Genomic DNA, 12424 nt, shown 5'->3' with positions numbered 1-12424 from the left:
GGGAGAATTCCAGCCCATCCATTTCATTTTACTACCTCTGTCCTCTGCCAACCCTCTATTCCGTCCCCTCCCATTCCCTGTGCAGCTCCTCCCATCATGGGCCGCAGCCTGCGAAGGACTGATGGCTCAGGAGTTGCAGCCTGGCCGGCTCCTACAGGAGGCCAGCGCTTCACAGGAGCTGGTGTGGGTTTGGTGCTGGGCCCAGGGGGCTCACTTCCTGGATAGAGGCAGTAAAGGAAGGCCTGTCTGGAGACCCAGAGGTGAAACAGTGAGGATGGGACTTCCCTGGTGGATAAGAATCCACCTGCGCCTCTTGCTACCACACCGCCACCATCATGGGTTGCGTGCACACTCCCAGGAAGGGCCTGTCCCAGTCAGCTCTCCCCTACCACCGCAGTGTCCCCACCCAGCTGGAGCTGATGTCTGACAATGTGAAGGAGCAGGTCTACAAACTGGCCAAGAAGGGCCTGCCTCCCTCACCAATCGGTATGATCCTGAGAGAATCACACAGTGTTGGACAAGTAGGTTTCGTGAAAGGCAATAAAATCTTGAGAATTCTTAAGTCCAAAGGACTTGTTCCTGATCTTCCTGAGGATCTCTATTATTTACTTTAAAAAGCTGTTGCTGTTTGAAAGCATCTTGAGCAGAACAGAAAGGATAAAGATGCCAAATTTCATCTGGTTCTTTTTTAAAAAATTAATTTATTTTAATTGGAGGCTAATTACTTTACAATATTGTGGTGGTTTTTGCCATACATTGACATGAATCAGCCACAGGTGTACATGTGTTCCCCATTCCAAACCCCCCTCCCACTGTCTTCCCCATCCCATCCTTCTGGGTTGTCCCAGTGCACCAGCTTTGAGTGCCCTGCCTCATGCAGCGAATGTGGATTGGTTATCTATTTCACATATGGTAATATACATGTTTCAATGCTATTCTCTCAAATCATTCCACCCTCGCCTTCTCCCACAGAGTCCAAAAGTCTGGTCTTTATATTTGTCCCTCTTTGGGCTTCCCTGGTGGCTCAGAGGTTAAAGCGTCTGCCTCCAATGCAGGAGACCCGGGTTCGATCCCTGGGTTGGGAAGATCCCCTGGAGAAGGAAATGGCAACCCACTCCAGAAATTCTTGCCTGGAGAATCCCATGGACGGAGGAGCCTGGTAGGCTACAGTCCATGGGGTTGCAAAGAGTCGGACATGACTGAGCGACTTCACTTCACTTGCTCTCTCGCACATACAGTCATCATTACCATCTTTCTAAATTCCATATATATGCGTTAATATACTATATAGATGTTTTTCTTCCTGACTTACTTCACTCTGTATAATAGGCTTCCATCTGATTCTGATTGAGAGTCGTATTCACTGGTTGGCTCGATAGTACAAGACAAAACGAGTCCTCCCCGCCCCCAGCCCCACTCCCAGTTGGAAATACGAGTCATCCGCAGCCTCTGCCCTGGTTGCATACATTTGCCTATTGTACACAAGCAATAAAATCATTGTTTAACAACAACAATGAAAAGGAATCCACCTGCCAATGCAGGGGACATGGGTTCCATCCCTGCTCCAGGAAGATTCCTCATGCTGAGGAGCAGCTAAGCCCATGTGCCTCAAATACTGAGCCCATATGTTGCAACCACTGAGGCCTGTGCTCCTAGAACCTCTGCTCCCCAACAAGAGAAGTCACTGAAATGAGAAGCCCATGCACTATGATGAAGACCCACTGCAACCGAAAAGAAATAAATTTTAAAAAGAAGAAGAAGAAAAGTGAAGATGGAGTGGAGGGCTCAAGGGGAGGAGGGGGTCAAAGATCATGGCCCTTCCCTGTGGTCTGGGGGGGACTGGGCCCCCCTCCCTGTGGGCAGATTTATGGCAGAGCCAGGCATCTGCCCCTTCCCATATATGCCATGTATGGCTGCAGGTCATGACACAGAAACAGGAGAAAGAGGGGCAAAGTGAGAGAGGGAAGAGGGGAAGACCAACCTGAGTGAACTGGGCCCTGGAGGGCCTCATAACAGGGTTAAGGTGCTGAGTTGAGTTACCTGGTAGATTTGGGGATGGGGTGGGAGGCTGGGGTGGAGGAAGACAGGACAGTGTCTGAACAGGCACACTCCCACTTACTCCCAGTCCAGTGGGTTCCATTCTTTTCAAATATATTGATCCCCTTTTGATATCTAAGCTCTGATGTCTTTCACATGATTGACAGCATTTTTACATTCTCTTTATGCTAATAATTCCCAGAAAGTAAACTAAAAGCAGACTGTCTACTTAGGTATGGGCATGGGACAAAACATTTCCAAGTGCTGTTTAGGATGGGATGCTCAAAATTTTTAGAAAATCAGCTTTGATTCAATAGATTAATCCCTTCTTAGATTTGCTATATTGTTCCAACTCCATCAAATATACAACTTTTGTACATTTGGGTTTCAGTTGCATTATTTAAGAAGTTCAAAAGTAGTACCATTTTGCTTAAAAACACTTCTTTTACTATGGGAATTTCAATCCCCAAAGTAAAGAAAACATTAAAACAAATCCACATGTGCCCATGACCAGCTTTAATAATTAACACATGATGGATCTTGTTTCATCTCCCGGCCCACTCCCACTCCTCCCCCTGCCTCTGGCCACTGGATTCTTTTAAAGTAAATTCCAGACATATCATTTCATCTGTGTGTATTTCAGTTTCTAAGAAGGACTCTTTCTTCAAAACAACCCCATGCTATTGTGACACCTAAAAGTTGACCATCATTCCTTAATTATCATCAAATATTCCATTACGTTTAAGTTCCACAGTTGCCTCATTAATGGTTTTTTACAGACGATTTGTTTAAATCAGAATACAAAGTTCTCACATTGATTGTCATCTCTTAAGTCTCCTGTAATATTCAGCAGTTCTGCCTATGTTTTTGTTGCTTTCTCATCATTTACTTATTGAAGAAACTGAGTTATCTGTACTGTAGAGTATCCCATATTCTAGACTTTATTGATTGCACTCTCTTGTTGTCATTCACATATTTCTTTGTCCCTCTTTTTCCTGTGAATGGTAGTTAGGTCTGGAGGTTTAATCAGATTCATAGGTCATTTTCTTTTCTTTTTTTAAAAAATTATATATTTTTGGCTACACTCGGTCTTTGTTGCTTTGCAAAGCCTTTTTCTAGTTGCAGTGAGTGGGAGGCTACTCTTCATTGCAGTGCAAAGGCTTCTCATTATGGTGGCCTCTTGTTATGGAGCATGGGCTCTAGATGCAAGGGCTCAGTAGTTGCAGCACATGTGGGCTATTTGTGGCTTAGTTGCTCCACCGCATGTGGAGTCTTCCCAGACCAGGGATTAAACCCATGTCCCCTGCGTTGGCAGGTGAATTCTTATCCACCGTACCACCAGAGGAGTCCAGCAATTTTCTATAAGAACATTTCATAGATGGCGTGATTTCATTCTCATTTTACTGCAGCAAAAATCACATAAGTGCCTGTTATCTCTGTTTTTGTGAGATATTCATTGTACAGTGATGTACTGCAGCTTTTCATCAGCATTCTAGTCAGCAGTGTTAAAGGACAGTCACTAATGAACATTGCCTAGATTCATTATTACATTAGGGTATGCAAAATGGTGGTTTTCAAATTCTCTTCACCTATTTTGAATTTATTAGCTAAGATTCTTCTATAAAGAACTTTCCTACATCAACTTTAGCTACAAGTATGGTTTGTGACAGAATTGCAATTAATGATTGCTTTTTACCAATTTTCAAAATAATAAGCTAGTATCCTTATATCTTCTAAAGGTGGTCAGTGATTTGGATGAGTGTCTGTATGGGACCTTAGTTTACTAAAACCCACCAAGTTAGCTGCCCCAGTCTCATGGATGTAAACTGAAGACATACAGCTCCTGGGTCAGAGATAATGGATTTTTACTCATGTCACAGCAAGCAACATGGGCTTCACGTAGGTGTCGGTCCTCTGTCTCCCAGGTCCCATGGGTGACACAGAGCAGCCCAGGTGGATGCCACACATGCAGTAAGTTTGCATCACAATGAGAGACACTTAGCTAAGAGGATGAAGAGTCATCTTTGTCATAGAGGGAAATATTGCTCATCCCCCAAGGCAGTTCTCTGCCAACGTGACCCTGATAAACAGTTTGGGCAAAGAATGGCCAGGGTCTTGTATCCTTTGCCTACCCATAACAGACATGCAAGAGTGTTCAGGGCCCACGGCCTGAGTCAGAATTTTTTTTTATATATATTATGCATGGACTTAGTTATTTTAAGCATATTTGACATAAAGTTTCATTGCAGCCATTATTCTTTTTGATGCTCAAATTGTTTCATGTCTATCTGGCCAGTAAGACTTGACTTCTGTGATCTTCTGACATGACCCTAGCAGTCTTGGGTAGCATCCTTGCTTTTTTGTTTAAGCAAGATATTACAGGCTCACCTTGTAAATTTTCTGCTTCAGCTTCTGGATATTTCTCCAGAAGCCTTGTATTGGGAGATGCTATTTGGAGACCATAATCTGGGTGCTAGGAGTGCTTGTTGTTACTGGATAAGTCATGAATTCTAGGTCTTTTCAGATGGCAGAGCTAGGAAATAAGTATTTGTTCTCTGACATAAAAATACATTATGAATCAATATTAATATTTCAGAGTAAACTTTAATATTACAGAATTTGACTTAACATTTAAAATTTTCTATTTGTATCTGTTTTCTCTTATGCTGAAAATTTTGATTCCTATTAACACTAGCATAATTATTTATTTTATCATAATACACCATAGCTTCAAAGGGATATCACTAATATTATCACTACAGTATGATTATTGAGCTAAGCAACTTAAGATTTCTTCGCAATTTGCTTATCATATATCTTATTCTTAATACTCAGCTAAATTACTATATTTTAATGTCACTTTAATAATTCTCTGTATGGTTAAGCCACTTAAGTTCATTTAATTTAACTTTCTTTAGTTATTCTGTAAAATATGTAAAGTCTACATGGTTCCAAAGTCAAAGCTATAAAGTCAGGTAGTCTCTTCCCCTAAATCTTTTACAATCCCCCTCCATGCAGGAAACCATTTTATTTCCTCTTCAACTCTTGCTGCTTTTGTCTTGAAATACAGTCAACTGTGAATAGGAATATACATATATTCCCTGATTTTTATAGAAAAAGTAGTATACTACACCCATGATTCTACACCTTGCCTCTTTTCATAGAACAAGACATGCTCCACAGTTTATTCCAAAGGTGTAAACAGAAATTCTCCTTATTCCTTTTCAGAGCTGCATGGAACTCCATTGTATTGACATGCTGTGGTGTGTAAAGTTAATCCCTGACTGCTGGAAATGTGGATTTCCAGACTTTTGCTGTTACAAACAGTGCTTCAGTCTTACAGTATGTCATTTTGTATTCTTTACTAGTGTATCTTTGAGACAGATTCCTAGAAGTAAGATTTCTGAGTAAAGGGGTAAACACTCACATAATTTTGCTGCTGCTGCAGCTGCTAAGTCGCTTCAGTCGTGTCTGACTCTGTGCAACCCCATAGACGGCAGCCCACCAGGCTCCCCCGTCTCTGGGATTCTCCAGACAAGAACACTGGAGTGGGTTGCCATTTCCCTCGCCAATGCATGGAAGTGAAAAGTGAAAGTGAGGTCGCTCAGTTGTATCTGACTCCTAGCGACCCCATGGACCACAGCCTACCAGGCTCCTCCATCCATGGGATTTTCCAGGCAAGAGTACTGGAGTGGGGTGCCATTGCTAGGTATTACCAAATTCCCCTCCTTAGAGTTTGCTATTTTGTATTCCCATCATTATAGACATTTTAAAAAGTGATGTGACAGTTTTATTTAAAAGTTACAATATATCAAAATTATATATATTTAGAGAGATTTAGACTTATAATAACATACTTTAAAGTTCAATTTTGAGCAGAAACTAACATAACATTTTAAAGCAATTTTACTCCAATAAAAAAAATAAAGATGAATATGGTTGAGACCATTAAAAAAAAGTTCAGTTTTGAGAGACTACAAAGTGTCTTAGAAATCTTTTAGGGTTTCCTGAGCAAAGTTTTAAAAGACAAATGGTATAAGAAACTGTAGAATGATTGTTTGGTTTATATTCATGTTGTGTCCAGGTGAGGCTTTGATGTCAGGTAGATCTGTCCCCATTCCTGCCTCTCTATCTTGTTGGGGTGACTACAGATGAGTCATTTAACCCCTCAGAGATTTCTGGGGAAAGCATTTGTGGAAAGTGTGAGATGAGATAATACGTGAAAAACCCTGAGCACAGAGTCTGGCGCAGGTGGACCACCATGTGGGAGGAAATATTAGGAGCTGACTTGTTCTTGCCAGGGCCACACTGTCCCTCCCCTTTCTTGCGGATCAGAGAGGAGAAAGCAGCTATGATGGGACGGCGGTAGGGAACTTGGTTAAGCAACTTGTCCTGGTTTGCCCTGGACTTTTCTGGTTTTTGCTCTGAAAGTCCCACTCCCTTCAGTCCCACATGAACTAGGATGGTTGGTCACCCTCTTGGGGTAACAGGTCTGGGTCGAGGGCCCCAGGGACCTCTGCCAGAGGCTGGAGACAGGCAGAACACAGGGCCAAACAAAAAACCTGCTGTCACAGAGGGGACCAGAAATGTTTTGAAGTTAAAATGGAGTCTTCATCTTGAATGGCTTCTGCCAAGGGAAGCTGGGTTGTTGGGCTCCTTTCTCCAAGTCTGTGGCTAGGAAGAGTTTCTCATAGGCCTTTGACTTTTTGGTATCAGCTGTAATTGAAAAGCCCCTTGGCTATCGCAGCATGTTGATATCCTATTGGTAACAATAGTGAGGTTTTTTTCATGTGATAAAAAGCAATCCCAGGAAATTGTATCTAATCATCCCTATTCACAGGAGGAGGGGATTCCCAAGTGGCTCAAATGGTAAAGAATCTGCCTACAATCCTGGAGACCTGGGTTCAACTCCTGGGTCAGGAAGATTCCCTGGAGGAGGGCACAGCAACCCATACTAGTGTTCTTGCCTGGAGAATCCCATGGACAGAGGATCCTGGCAGGCTACAGTCCATGGGGTCTCAAAGAGTTGGACACAACTGAGCACTAACAGGAGGAATCACACATTCAAAGAAGGAAGTCATTGTTTAATACTGACCATGCAAGTGAGAACACAGGTGTTTGGCAGCCTCAGCCTCATGGCAGGCCAGACTTATATCACTCAGCTCCAATTATTTCAATATTTTTCATGAAAGAAAAATGTCCCTTCATAGATGGCAGGGTGCTCCGAGATTGCCAAGAAGTAGGCCACTCAGCCAGAAAGTTCGGGAACATGCTGGGAGCCACCAACCCACCTCTGACATTCCCCAGGAGCATCACTGGCAATCAGCTCTCCAGTTCCTGCCAAGAAACAGGCTCAGGGTGCGGCACGTCAGCCACTCCGAGGTTTAACCCCGATGGGTTTACAGCATGAGTCATACAACCAAATCCCATTAGCTGCCTCTGAAATTGTAACTTCATGTTCAGAACAGCTTAGCAGTTCTTCAAGACCCAATTCGTTTCTCTGGCAGGATGCTCTGTCAGTGGGAAACGCAAGCAGCCTCCTGTGGCAGGTTACTCACCGCTGTGCTTCCTTTGATCTCATTGTCCACCACCACGTTCCCCACCCCGCCCTGTGGTTTCAAGCGCCTTGTATGCCATCACCCCTGTGGTGGAAGTTCAGCCAGTTGCCATGGCCTGGCACCCTACAGCACCCGTTGGAGTGAGTGAAGCTTCCCCACTGTGGGCAGCCCTGGTGGGGTGACCCCAGGCACAGGCAGGATATCCACTCCCGGCCCCAGGCCCTCCACATTCTCACTCTGATGCAGCCAGTGGGTCAGTGGGTAGGGGGTTGATCAGATCGAGGACTGGCCAATCCAATGGGACATCCTCTCCTGGGACCACGATTCTCCAACAGAGCTGTTCGAGGGCTGAGCAAACGTCTGGACTTAAAGGCCTCTTGGGTTGCCGTGGTGTGAGTGGCTCAGAGGTGGCCCGGCTCCCCAGGCCTCCCGCGTGCCTTCCAGCCTTGCTGCTCTGTTGCCAGTTAATGCAGTCTCATGGTGTGCCTGGGGCCACAGCACTTGGGTGGCACCAAAGGTGAGGAAGGCCTGTGGGCCACCTTGCTTGGGGACTCGCTTGTGAAGCAGTCTGGCTCCTCAGAGCCTGGGAGTTGTAAAAATGTTTAAAAATTGGTTTCTTAAGTAATATATAGACATAAACCTTAAACAGAATTTGAAATGTGTAATAAAACACAGTAAAAGTGAAGCCTCTCTCCCACTCTGGCCCCGCACTCCGTGCTGCCAGCATCTTTGCTTCCCCCAAGGCTAACCTGCTGTGCTGTGCTTAGCTGCTTAGCCGTGTTGGACTTTTTCCGACCCCATGGACTGTAGCCCGCCAGGCTCCTCTGTCCATGGGGATTCTCCAGGCAAGAATACTGCAGTGGGTTGCCATGCCCTCCTCCAGGGCATCTTCCCAACCCAGGGATCGGTCCAGGGTCTCCTGCATTGCAGGCAGATTCTTTACCAGCTGAGATACACATCTATTATTATGGTGGCTTTTTAAAAGTTACTTGTTTTGGTTTTTTATTTTTATTTTTTGGGATATGGACCCGTTTTTAAAAGTCTTTATTGCATGTGTTACAATATTGCTTCCGTTTCATGTTTTGGTCCTTTTTTCTTGTTTTTGGCTACTAGGCATGTGGGATCTTAGTTCCCTACCAGGGATCGAACTCAAAACCCCTGCATTGGAAGGTGAAGTCTTAACCACTAGATGACCAGGGAAGTCCCCACAGTGGTCACAAATGGAATCCACCTACTCACACCCTGCTTTTCCCCACTAATAATAATAGAGTCTCATTGGAGACTCTAAGGAACAAAGGCCACTTAAGAGATTTGTTTCAAGGTGGAAGCTTGAGTAAGCTCTCATCCAGGGGCCTCTTTTCCGTGTATGTGTGTGAAAGTGCAATGTGTATATGCATGCTGTGTGTGCGCGCACATGATGCTGGCTGCACATGTATTTCTGACACCCGCCACCTTGTGCAGGGGGTGACAGGGTGGGGGAAGTTGGGCCTTATTCACCTTCTAGCACCGAGCCCCGGGCCTGGCGCAGCAGTGCTGGAGAAACATGAGGTCACTTTTTCCCGGCCACCCTGCCCCGCCCCCAGCAGGAATCCTACACTTCAGCCGATTCTGCAGAATTGATTTCCAGGCTCTCAGTCCCTGCTCATGAAACAAGTTTGCTGTTTCTTCTATTGTTTCTTTTACCTGGAATATCCTCCCAAGTTCATCATCGCTTGTGGAAGTTGAGATCATGCTCTCTGGCCCTCTTCCTGGAATGATTTTCCTGACCAGTTGGACCAGCCAAAATCCACCAATGGCATTCCTCTGTCTCACACAGAACCACCCTGAACCCTAACACTTTCACACAGTGACCCTCCCTGACCCTGCTCCAATCCTGACACCGGCACCAGTGACATGATATTATATGTGTAGATGGAACAGTTCTTCACCCAGGCCTGTGGTTTCCAATGACACCTGGAACCAGAGGGCTGGGACAGCCTGGGGCCTCATCCGTGGATCTGTGGGGAGCCATAGTCTTTGCAGCTGGGAACCCTTGGCAGGTAACTTCTCTTTCTCACTATCTCCTGGCTAATCTTCTCTTTAAACTGAGAAAGAGGGAGGTGGAGACTGATGAGGACTTGGCCCACAAATCCCCATGATGCAGGAGGGCTGAGCATTCTCCTCCTGACCTGTCTGGGTGCTCTGGGGATTGGCAGTCCCCAGCCCCGTCAGCTGTGGGTAGAGGAGAGGAATCACAGCTGTCCGGGGCTGCCCTCAGAATTCACTCACTTAATCATCACTTATTCAACAGGTATTGGTTGAGCTCCTGACATGGATGGGGATAGTGGGGACAGAGCTGTGAACACCACCACGTCCTGCACTTGAGGAGCTGATGCTCCAGGGAGAGAGGCCACCAACACACAAGTAAGTGATGAGCAGAGCGCGAAGGTTCAGCAATGCTGTGAAGCAAATAGAGGAGGAAACCTGGGTTTGCAGTGGGGTGGACACTGGCAATTGTCAGGATGGTCAGGGAAGGGCTCTCCGATGAGGAGATGCCTGAGCAGGAACTCGAAGGAAGTGAGCGAGGCCATGTGGGAGCAGAGGGAATGGCAGGCTGTGCCAAGGGGTGTTCAGGGGAGAACAAACGCCCAGTGTTCCTGGGAGGACTGAGCCAAGTGGTAAGAGAGGAGGCCCAGGTGAGTATGCGAGAGGGAGGGGGGAGTGGTGGGTGGGATGAGGTGGGGTGGGGTGGGGGGGTGGGAGCATAGCATGCAGGCCACAGAAGGGACTTTGAATTTGACTCCTTGTGAGCTGGGAAGGGTCCTCTGGACTCGAATGTTCTAGAAGAGTGACATCAGACTTACATTTTAAAATGACCTTTCTCCAGGTGGTAGTTTGTAGAGGGGCCATAGCAGAAGCAGGGGGACCAGGCGGGGGCCACAGCAGTGACTCAGGTCGGGGATGGCAGTGCTTGAGCCAGGGTGGCCAGGAGGTGGCCAACCTGGGTAGTGGAGGTGATGGGAGGTGGTCTAGTTCCGGACAGATGCTGAAGGAAGAGCTGGAAGATGTTGTGGGAAGGAGGGAAGCCCTAGAAGGAGGAGATGGGGAAGGCACTGAAGTGTCCAGGACAGACCTAGGATACCCACAACCTCACCGAGTGGCTCAGCAAAACAAACCTTCTCCAGAATGGGCTTCAATGTCTTCTTAATGCCTATAACTTGTGGGGGTTAGAGACACAGTTTTGAGGAAGACAAAGCCTCGCTCCCCTTTGGGATCACGGTGCAGGGGGCCTCCTCATAGGTAGGGCGACTGAGGGGCCCCTGCTTTCACTCCAACAGCCTGACCAAGCCTGGCTGGTCTTTGCAGGAAAACCATCTGTAGCAAGTAAACCCACTTTTCACAATTAGAGCAAATTCTCAAATTTGATACTGGAAGATAGTTTTTAGCAAATAATTTTGGTAAAATGATGACTTTTGCTGTAAACAAACAGCCCAGCCAGGCTGGTCTCAGGGCAAGATGTGAGGAATTCTGATCCCATTGGCCATTGCTGTGGGAAATGGCTACTCTGTGTCCTTTCAAACAATAGAGTTTTCAGAAATGTAAACACTGCCTTTTTCCTTTGGTGTCCTGGTAGGCCACCCCCCTCCCCTCTGCCAAGGTCGAATAGCTTCTCTGAGGAGGCTCTTCACCAAAGTTAAAAGTCAGGCTGAGCCTGAACCCTAACCGTCATCCCCCTCCTCTTCCTCCCAGTAGGACTCCAGCTTTCAATGAGGAAGTGGGAAGGCGGCTTTGTGAGTCTGGGCATCTGTGAGTTTGGGGGCCAGAAAAATCCTCAAGTGTCTGTGTCTCTGGACACTGCTTTGTTCTGGGCAGTGCCTTCCAATAGGCTGCCCCCACTCCCCGCATAAGGCCACGCCAGGGCTGGGCTGTGAAGCAAGACAAAGACCCTGGAGTCGGGGGGCAAACAGGGGTCCTCCAATGGGCAGTTCTGACGTGCAGGCTGCCGGAATTTGCAGGAATCATGATGGTGGTGGCTAACAATGATTGTGTGTTTGACACTGTTCTAAGTACTTGCCATGAATGATACCATCTAATCCTCACAACTGCCAAATGAAATACATGATCCTGTGGTGCCATCTTGCAGTTGAGGAAATCTAAGCTTGGCAAGATGAGGCACTGAGCCTGGGGTCACATGGTCCAGGAGTGGTGGGCCCAGGGTGGGAGCCCTCATGGTCCAGCTCCAGACCCTGCATGGTGACGGTGGCCAGCAGTCACCGGCCCTTCCTCCAGAGTCAGGTGTCAGGAGTAAAATCACCCCAGCTGAGAACTACTGCCATCTACTTTGATTGTGCCAGATTAAGAAATTCTGTTTCACATGGACAAGTATTTGCAGTTGTTAAAACTGCGTGTGTGTTTTTTTTTTAAATTAGCTCTCTTGCTGTTCCTAGAACAACCTTTAATTAAATAAAATTCTTGCTTTGAGATCTGTACAAGAAAACACATTCTTGAAGCAGTCCAAGTTAATATGTCGGTTGTTTTCAATGGACTAAAATATGTACGTAACACACTTGTGTGAGTGTGCTGTTTTCACTACAATTTTGAGGAATAGGAAAATCTTCATGTTAAAAACATTCAGACCAAATGTTGGCAGATCCTCTAAGTCTTTCAGAGGCGGGTTCAGAGAGATTGGTTTCACATTGGAAAGCAGCCGCAGAGAAAGGCTAGGATTTGATGACAGTGCAGGTCAGGCAGGAGAGCAGGGTCACCCTGAGGCTTCATTAGACAAATCCTGCAGGAGGCAGGGAGGGCGTGTGGAGGACTGGGTCCAGGCAGGAGAGGATCCAGAATTG

The 12424-nt window shown here is 46.3% G+C and overlaps 1 non-coding gene and 1 pseudogene across 1 annotated transcript; both read left to right on the top strand.

Moving 5' to 3' along the window:
- Positions 1-335: 335 nt before the first annotated feature.
- On the top strand, positions 336-1505 carry LOC133074113 (small ribosomal subunit protein uS15-like; annotated as a pseudogene).
- TRNAW-CCA (transfer RNA tryptophan (anticodon CCA)) lies at positions 1014-1085 on the top strand. The gene has a single exon. It is a non-coding gene; the product is annotated as a tRNA-Trp (tRNA).
- Positions 1506-12424: the final 10919 nt, after the last annotated feature.

The sequence above is a fragment of the Dama dama genome, chromosome 19, assembly GCF_033118175.1.
Source record: "Dama dama isolate Ldn47 chromosome 19, ASM3311817v1, whole genome shotgun sequence".
In the NCBI taxonomy this organism is placed as follows: domain Eukaryota; kingdom Metazoa; phylum Chordata; class Mammalia; order Artiodactyla; family Cervidae; genus Dama; species Dama dama.
This window is presented reverse-complemented; position numbering and strand designations above follow the sequence as displayed.